This window comes from Gossypium hirsutum, chromosome A04 (genome assembly GCF_007990345.1).
Source record: "Gossypium hirsutum isolate 1008001.06 chromosome A04, Gossypium_hirsutum_v2.1, whole genome shotgun sequence".
In the NCBI taxonomy this organism is placed as follows: domain Eukaryota; kingdom Viridiplantae; phylum Streptophyta; class Magnoliopsida; order Malvales; family Malvaceae; genus Gossypium; species Gossypium hirsutum.
Genome location: NC_053427.1, coordinates 65,265,721 through 65,276,241, shown reverse-complemented (window position 1 = coordinate 65,276,241; position 10,521 = coordinate 65,265,721).

The following is a 10,521-nucleotide window of genomic DNA, read 5'->3' as shown; positions in this document are numbered from 1 at the left end:
TATTGTTTTGAAGATTGTTTGAGACCATACAAAGATTTTTTGAGTCTGCAAACTTTATCTTCCATACCATGTGCCACAAAACCTAGAGGTTGCTCCATGTAGATCTCCTCGTCCCAATCACCATTCAAGAAAGCCATCTTCACATCTATTTGATGTACCAAGAAATTTTGACTTAAAGCTAGAACAAACAAAACATGAATGGTTGAGATCTTAGTCACAGGAGAATATGTGTCAAAATAATCTATTCCAAATTTCAGAGTGAACCTTTTTACAACTAGTTTTGACTTATACCTCTGAATTGACCCATCTAGTCTAAATCTCTTTCTAAATACTCATTTATTTTTGATAGGTCTAAAACCTCTAAGCAAGTCTATTAGTTCCCAAGTGTGATTAAATGTAATAGACTCTAGCTCATCATTAATGAAATCTCTCCAAAAACTAGCATCTATTGATTTTATAGCTTTATAATAGGTTTTTAGATTCTTATCTATAAAAAATGCATGAGCAATAGAATCATTTGTCAGGTCTAAATAACTAATATCAGTTGCAAAGGATGTAAGAAAATCAAGTCTGAAACTAGTTACAGTTCTTTGTCTTTTACTCCTCCTAGGTTCAACATCATTGTTAAGAACATCTCTATTATGTGTACCAGAAGAAGATGCATGCTCATCTAATTGTATATCAGTTCTTATGTTAGATTTTTTTAAAGGAAAAACATTGAAGAAGATGCATGCTCATCTAATTGTATATCCGTTCTTATGTTAGATTTTTTTAAAGGAAAAACATTCTCAAAGAAAACAACATATCTAGATTCACATATAGAATAATCATGCAAAGAAATGAATCTATATGTAGAACTATTTCGAGCATACCTGTAACACTCCAACCTCGCTGGCAGACTGAGGCATTACACTTAAAACAGACTTAAACTTAGTTCGTACTTTTATTAAGGTTTCAACATATGCCCACTGAACTGGGACATTAACCTAAAAAGTTTTAAATGAAAAAACAATCAAATATGTGATACGCCATATAATATAAAACATAATTGAAAACAAATTTTTAGCTGAAGCTTTACAAAGTTGACAGGTTTGTATAAAAATTTAAGACGAGTTATTTCCCACACAAAAGTTTAAAATACAACACTGGTAGTTAAATATCGTCTAAATTAGTTTGGCGTATACTATTAAAAATGATTCATAAACCATAATTTATAAAGGTTTGACCTATACTTCAAGAGTACATAAACATTGTCTTTAAAATAGTGATTTGATGAAAGATGTAACTTATTGAAAATGTTGGTTACAAAATAGAGTTACATGTCACCCACCCAAAATGAAAGTATATGCATGTTACAAAACAAACATAGGTGAGGCTTACAATAGAGGTCGCGCTATTTGGATGAGTTATTTCTACAAGCCCTATATGCCGAGGTACCACTTGGAAAAGGGAGAGGAAGAAAGTAAGTTTGAAAGAACTTTGTGAGCTCCAGAACTAAAATGCTCGAACCTTTCCAATCAAGTTACAAGACAGAGATAACACATGTATATATATACATATAAATTATTAAGTCAACATTCTACACGTAGAGACATTTGGGTGTATACCCTTATACATAGATCAATGGAGGATACCTATCATTGGCGGATAGTATCCCCAAGCGAACTCTATTATCGGGTTAATACCTTTCGCCCTTACTTTCCCAAAAAATAGTTGCCTTAACATCAATAGAATAGATACTTCCTTTAAGAAACATGAACGCTATGAACTTTAACCCTTATCATCTCAGACATATTATTTGACCGGTACTTGCACGCTTATCGAATTCACTTTCACTAGGGCGAATATTGTACGCCAAGCACAATAACTTAACAGATACGCTATGTACATAACTTAGTAATAAGATTAAGATTTACCACTTATCATGCTATATTATCATACACTGCAATTTCATTATCAAACGTTCCTACCCATCGTTTAATTCCTCTCTTTAGATATACATAACATGCAACAAATCTAGGTTCACATTTTTCTACTCTTTTTCTCGTCCTTCCTTATGCTAACCTCGAATCCCATGTTTACATATAAAAACAGATATCATACTCTATATTATTTCAAACACATACATATTCCAATAAGTTTAAGGCTCTTTGCTATGGTTAACAACTAATATACCCTACCGATGGCAGCACCCATATCGCCAGGCTGGTTAGAAACTAACATGCCCTACTAGAGACCAAACACACACGCCAATCTGGTTAGCAGTTAACATTCCCTACCAATGGTCTATAACAACTACCACTTTGGTTAGCAACTAGCATGCCCTACTAGTGCCCTATCATATTCGGATATCGAGTTAGCACAATAAAGAAGTCATGTCTATTTCCTATTACTTGCATGCACATGCAGATGATTATATGGAACAACTTACCATATTCCATGAAGATAGTTTCACTTGAATTCATAAATTGTAACTATGACAATTAGAACTTAACCGTATACAAAGATTCAAAGGAAACTTACAGACAACTAACACAAACTGAATACTCATAGAAAATCTCAAAGTAGTTGGTTACACCATAAGGCTTTTGCTACACCCCATAACCTTTACTTGTTATTATGACACTCACAGGTTCTTTTCTAACGAGGTTATTCCCTATTAATTGAGGTACAATAATAAAAACAAAGTAGAAGAATGAAAAAGAAGGACCCTTACAGCACCAGCCACACGGATATTTATAGCCCTTACAACTCTCACAATAACCCTTTACGTGACCAACCATGCAAAGCTGAATCAGCACCCTTTTGTGGCAGACATAATTATTTTTAGGAAAATCCTACCTTAAACATCCATTGCACTTTAGTTAATTTTTAACTATATCTTAACAAGAAACCAATTAAAACTAAAAAATATACCCACGTGCTAAAAAAAAAAACTATCAGGTCAATGACCTAACAATTAGCCACTGGCAAATACTAATAGAAGGGTTTACTGATGCAGTCACAAACCAACTAAAATTTTGACTAAGATAAGTGCACCTGCAATTAATAGTATAGCTACGGTGGGCAAAGATATCGTTCCCACGAAGACTAAAAGTATTAGTAATTACCGCCTTTCTATTATTTAACTGATAAATTCGAGTGATTGATTAAAACTAAAATTAACTAAATTAATTAATTATGAATGTGACAAATAACAAATGAGGAAAATAACCGGTTAACAACGAAGAAACAAAACAATACCTAGGAAAGAATTCACCTAGATTTCATTTGTCACTATCAATCTAAATTACGCAATTTCTTCACTTAGTATCTTGATCCGTAGAAATCCTTAAATTATGCTAATATCTCTCTTCAAGAATAAAAGCAATTGACTTTAGGTTGATTAATTGAAATTTCTTTCTATTTAAAACCCTATTTTCACATTAACTCGATCTATAGATTCCCCTATTAGATTTAACTTTAATTTGGTATATTTATGTCATCCTATTTTTAGGATTGCAGGCAACTTCACTCAATTACATTAGATTTATTCTTAAACAGGGTCTATTCCTCCTTTGATTTAAGCACATCAAACATGGATCAATAGTCTAGAAATATTAAACTAAGAATTAAGCACACATAATTGAGAACAAGATCTAAGTCTTTATTACATAAAATAAAAATCAAACGACAGAATCCATCATAGGGTTCATTTCCCTAGGTATTTAGAAAATTAGTTCATGATCACAAATAAAAACATCCAAAATACATTATAACCACAAGAAACAAAGAAACTAATAATAATGTCCAAAGAAATCAAAAGGGAATCTTCAATCTTGAAAGAAATCTACTTTAGAATCGGTTTTAATGATGTTTTTCAAGTTATTTTCTTGAATATTCTATGACGGCTCACTCCTATCTTCTTATTTTTATCATATATAAGCCTCAGGATGCCCGAAAAACCCTAAAAATCATGTTTTTCGACTATTTGGAGTGCAATTCGTGAAATCGATATAGCCTACCACATGGCCATGTGGCATCCCGTGTGGATCACACGGGTGTGTGTCCAGGTCATGTGGAATGGTCCAGCCCGTGTGACTTCTGTAACTCGCTCCAATTTTTCGATTTTGGCTCCTTTTGCTCCTAAATGCTCTCCTAAGTATAAAAACATGAATTTAAAGAATTAGGAGCATAAAGTTTACCATTGACATCAAATAATCACCCAAAAATGCATTAAGAATGAGATTAAAACATTTTACTTTTAGCACCTATCAAATATCCCCATACTTAAAAATTTGTTTGTCCTCGAGCAAAATTCTCAACCCATAATCAAGTTAACTTCTCTCAATTTATTGTTTCCCCCGATAATGTATTAGGATAATTTACAGATAATCATGCATTGAAAATTTACACGAAAATGACACCAAACAGCACAAGCAATCAAAACAGAGAATTTTAAGCTTTAAAAACATTAAACATCTCCCTTATCTCAATAATTACCTGAAATTCAACCTCAACAAGAAATAACATCCTCACTAAAGATTCACTCAAAGTGCTTAAGGTTCAAGTAATATGCACTCAGTTGTCAAATGAGAAATGTCATTACCATAGGCTTGCTTGAAAAATCAAATCTTCACCACAATAGAATGAGATGACACACCAATCAAGAAGTCTTTACGAGACTGTAATGGGGCTTGGGTTAAGGGTATGGAAAAGATTAGAAAAGTTGGTTATAATTGAGAGTCAAGTTGATAAGTTACCAAACTAGAAAAAATCAAATGCTGAATTAAATTGATTTACATCAACAAGAAATAACGAATAAAAATGAGCTTTTCAACACAATATGAAGATAATGATTCAACCTTAATCAATTTTTTTTCATTTTTTTTGATTTCTTGATTTTTTCTCTTTTTCTGTTTTTTAGAGAACAAATAAAGTTCAGCAATAGAAAGAATGAAACATAGTCAAACAACTAACCAAATTAAATCTCAACAAAAAGGGATAATTTACAACATAGATATGAATTATGGGTTAACATTAACGAGATATAGAAAAAGAAATAAATATATTAGGATCAACAGGGTTTACTAGGGGTTAATACAACAGGTAAGTTGATTAAAGGTTAGATGGGTTAAAGCCTAAGTGCCTCTATCATTTCAGTATATAAAATCAATAATGTGATCTTGACATGTATAAACGAACAAGTTCTAGAATAACAAATCAAGTTGACATATTCACAACTAAAAATAAAATGAGCACGAAATAAAATATATGCTATATAAGCTCAAAAGCTCACAAAAAAAATATGGTTTTGATGTAAAAATTTCAAAGTTAAAATTTCAAGATAATGGTTCAATTTAGGGAGACAACTTAAAATAATAATTTTTGAAAAATAACTTATCATGCTTGACTCTCTCATGTCTTAAAGTACAAATCATAAAATTCACAAAAATCCACAAATTATTCCAAAGCAAAATAAATACAAACTCCAAATTAAAAAAGAAGAAGAAAAAACCAACTTCAATGATAGATGTGAGAAAATTGTTGAAACACAAACAACAATTCAAGGATTTTATCGCATAAGCATATAAACAATCTCCCCACACTTAAGATGTACATTGCCTTCAATGTACAAACAATTATAATCACAGAATAAGCAAAATATCATAATGATGGGAGATAACTGAAACTGGCTTGAATTTGGATGAATCTGCCAGAATAATGAAAACTGAAATAGTAGGCGAATCTAAACAATATGTTTACGAGAAAACTAATAAGAAAATGGAAAAAAATAAATAGGATAAAGATATAACAAACTTGAAAAGACAACCAACAAAATAATAAAACTAAAGTGCAGAATAAAAATAAAACAAAACAAAAAGTGTCACAAATAAAATAAAAACAACTAACACAAAAAATAAAAGTACATCTAAAAATAAAAATTAAAATAAATAAACAAAAAACTAAAATAAATCAGTGACCAATGTCCGGTGGTAAGTCCAAATCGTGAGGCGCAACATCAAGTGGAGAAATATGGAAATGCTAACACATCCGCTACAGATACGCCTCAATGCCATCAAACCGTGCTGACTGCTGCTTGACATACTCATAATGTAACTGCTTAAGTTGATCTATCCTCACTGTCTATGGCTGCTCAAAGTGTTCAAACTACTCGAAAATATCGCCAAGTGTAATAGCGAGCACAACAGTAGGAGGACTTGGAGAAAGAGTGGGAACGGGTCGCGGTGGTGGTAGTGGGGGGTCATCACCTAGATGTTCATCATCATCGTGTTGTTGAGTCAGACATAGCAATACATATCGATCATCAGAAGGCCTAGGCTTATGAGCGACCATCCTCATATGTTTCATAATATTCAAGCCCTGTAGTGTTATGTCCCCAATTAAAGAAAGAGTACCAATCTACTCGGGGGTCTCAAGGAGGCCGAAGTAACGAGGTAAGGGTGTAACATATGGGCCTAAACAGATAGGTCCTCTTTGTGAGCACTAACTTTGATTACGACAATACTGGGCTACGAGGTGGTTTAGACTGATCGGGTGTTGCCCATGCATGCTCCATAAGAAAATGCATTTAAAGTGCCCACGAAGCTCATACTCTTCTTTTGGCCAGTCAAAATATGAGCTAAAATGGCGTAAATGTATCGCAGGGCTGGAGAGAGGCATTGAGCCTTAGACTGGCTTGGGTTGTACTGAACGACAACTTTAAAGATGTTCAACCAGTAGAGGAAGGCCACTTGATAAATGTTTCGTGAAAGGTGGAAAACTCGAGCGTGGTCAAGAAATCATCAAAATATAGGCCAAGGGCAACATCGAATCTCGCAATACTAAAATGTTGAGTGATACCCCCAAGACGGAATGATATAGCTCATGGGTCATCCCCCAATGATTGAACCATCTCTAGAAAAAAAGTGGAGCAAAACTCTAATGTAAGCTCAGCATATGTTAGCTCCACGATCGCGAATAACCGCTCTCATAGAATCGCGTCTAGTAGAGTATGAACTAGTGTAAATAAACCCACAATCGAAAGGGCTACCTAATCAATACATTGACCCAAACCTAATGCTATATCCCTCAAATGTCAGTATCTCTCTTCACAGGGTGGATGGTCGAAAGTGAGGTACCAATGACGAATTGTCGAAGATGAGGAAGATGAAGTCCAGTAGCTTTTTTTTTCTTAGATTGAGCGGGTACCTTGCTTTTGCCTCGTGTGTTTGACATTATGTACCTAAAATAAAATATAACAACCAAGTATCAGAGAGGCAATAAAATCAACACCACCAATTAATCTAGAAAAATAAAAATAGAAACACAATAATAATAAAACTACAATTGATACACAAATAATAAAACTATACTAATGATAATAATAAACCTAATAAATACTACTACTACTAATAAAATAATAACATTAATAATAAAAATAATAAAACAAATAATAAAACAACTAATATGAAAATAATAATAACATAAACAAAAACAAACGGGGTTTACAAACAGTGGTATTAGGGGTTGATGATGGCGATGATGGTCGACGGAGGACGACGATCGGTGTGAGCAGTGGTGGTTGACAGGCAGGAAGAAAGGGGAGCGAACGGTGCGTGAGACGAGGACAAAGAGGTTGGCGGTGGGATGAGAAACGAGAGTAAGGGACGACGAGAAAAAGGAGGAGGGAGAAAATCACGATGGAAAAATAGAGGTGTGGAGGCCAAGGTGAATGACGACGGGAGTTATGTAAGGGAAAGTGAAGGGTTGAGGTTTTTTTGTCCACGAATGTGACGGGGAACATAAAACAGACAACATCGAGAAAGGAAAAAAGGTAGTGTATCGATGCTGCAAAGTTACAGATCTGATCCCTCACATGTTATTTCCTTGACTGAAGTTGAAATTCAGCCAGATTTATTGTACAGTGAAGAATTGATCCGAATTTTGGCTTGTGAGATTAAAGAGTTGAGAAATAAAAAAATAATGTTAGTAAAAGTCTTATGGCATCGACACGGGGTTGAAGAAGCTACGTTGGAACCTGAGGATGTTATGAGAAAGTAATATCCAAACCTATTCACTGGTAAGATTTTTAGGGATTAAAATCCCTAAGGGGGGAGAGTTGTAACAGCCCGATTTTGAGCTAAATCAGAATAGTGATTTCAGAACAAAAAATACGAGGTTAAAAAATTATTTTAATATTATTTTTGGTGTTTATAGCATGTGATTACATATGTGTGAAAATTTCATGAGCTAATTTTAGCGTCTGAGTGTTTAATTTGACGAAAAGACTAAATCGCGTAAAATGCAAAAGTTTCATTCTACTTGTTTAAAGTGCTTAATTGCCATGGCTTATTAAATGGAAGGTCCTTATATTGTGAATAAACCATTGATAGTGGGAATGAACATAAATGGGCATTAAATGGTTGTTATTAAATATTAAGGTTAAAATTGTAAATTGGTTAATTAAGTTATATTAAATAAAACAAAGGCATTTTCATCTTTATTTTCCTTCATCTATAGCCGAACGCCGAACATCAAAATAAAAGAAGCCAAAGATGATGTTTTAAGGTTTGGCCAAGTTGATGCTCAATTGAAGGTCCGTTTTTGTTCCGTTTTCGATGATTTCTATGTTTTTGTGATCGTTGCTTTAAGTACTAGCTAGCCCGTGCTTTAATTTTCAAATTTGTTAAGGATTTTATGAGTGTTTGAATCTATATGTTTTTGAGTGTTTGAATATGAAATATGAAAGCTTGGTGTTTGATATACATGTTTTGTAAAGTGATTTTTAGTAAAAATGCATATTAGGGATTAAATTGAGAAATTTGTAAATTGAGGGGTTGAAATGTGAAGTAAATGAAAAAATGGGCTGCTAGGGACCTATATGAAATTCGACTAGGCTTGGGTTTAATGAAATTTCATGAATTTTGTGTATTTGTGAAATAAGAACTAAATTGAATAAATGTGAAACATTAGGGGCTAAAGTGTAAAAATGCCTAAATAGGTATTTTTGGATGAAATTGAATAAATAGGTAATTAAATTAGTTAATTTTGAATTCATATAGATCCTGAATGAAAGAAATCGGGTATAGATCGAGGAAAATCGAAGGTTATCGAATAGTCGATCTAATCCTTCTATTCCAACTACGAGGTAAGTTCATATGCAAATAAAAGTCTTTAAATTGAATTATACATGCTTAATTTTCGTTGAATTATTATGAATGTTGAATGAGCAAGTACGAGCAAGAATTGATAGAGTTATGACATCCGAAAGTCCCGTACGAACCTTAGGAATAGTTTAGGATACAAATGTCATGACATTAGGTTACCGAGATGTGATTACATGTAAGACCATGTCTGGGACATTGGCATTGTATTGTGATTACATGTAGGACCATGTTTGGGACATTGGCATCGTTATTCGATTTTGTGTAAGACCCTGTTTGGGACAGTGGCATCGATATGTGATAACATGTAAGACCATATCTGGGATATGGCATTGTACGAGCTATATGTGACTGCTGAGTATCCTTAATGATTCCAAACGGTTCAACGGGCAAAGTCAAATCAAGAAAGAATGTGTGAATGAGTTAAGTAACTCAGGTACGTACGAAATTCATAAGAGAATTGAAAAGAGAAGTATTTGATGAATTTAATTATGATATTGAATATGTGCACTATAAGAAAGGTTTGTGAGCTTTAATGTGTTTTAGCTATGCTTAGCATATTGAATTGATACGTAAATATTCATATGATGACTTTATTTGTATATGGCTTATTAAGCTTTTAAAAGCTTACTATGTTTATTTTTCACAATTTTATAGATTATCGAAGCTAGCTCGGACTCGAGAAATCGTCGAGGAACGTCGTCACACTATCTATTATTTTGTTGGTACTTTTTGAAGCTTTGTATATATGGTGTATAGCATGTATAAGCTAGTGTCATTTTGATATGTTTTGAGATATGATATTAGCCATTTGTATTGGCTTGTGAAATGATGTAAATGTTGGTGTGTATGGCCATTTAAGTTGGCTTGAATTAGGTGTTTGGTAAGTAATTCATGATGTATAAGTTGTCATATGTTTTGGTTTGTTTGGTATGGTTATATGGTTGCTCAAGTAACTAGTTGTCATTTGGTAAGTTAATGCTTGAATGATGATATATTGTGTCTTGGTTTTGTGATGATGAAATAGTATAATTTGAAGCATGAAATAGATGATAAGATGATAAGATGATGAGGAAATGCATTTAGAAATTATGTAAGTTTGATGATTTTGGCATATTGATTTGGCATGTTTTGGCTACCTATAAATGTATTGAAATAGTACCATATTGGTTGCTAGGTGTGCTTGAGAAAAGGGTGGCAAATTGGCTTTGTAAATAGCCTATTTTTGTCCACATGGGCAGAGTCACAGGCGTATGTCTCAGTCGTGTGCAACACACAGTCATGCTCCACGGTTGTGTATCCCTTGGGGTACTCTTCAAATTTAAGTCAGTATACCCTACAGGTTTGACACAGTCTAGACACATGGGCGTGTCTA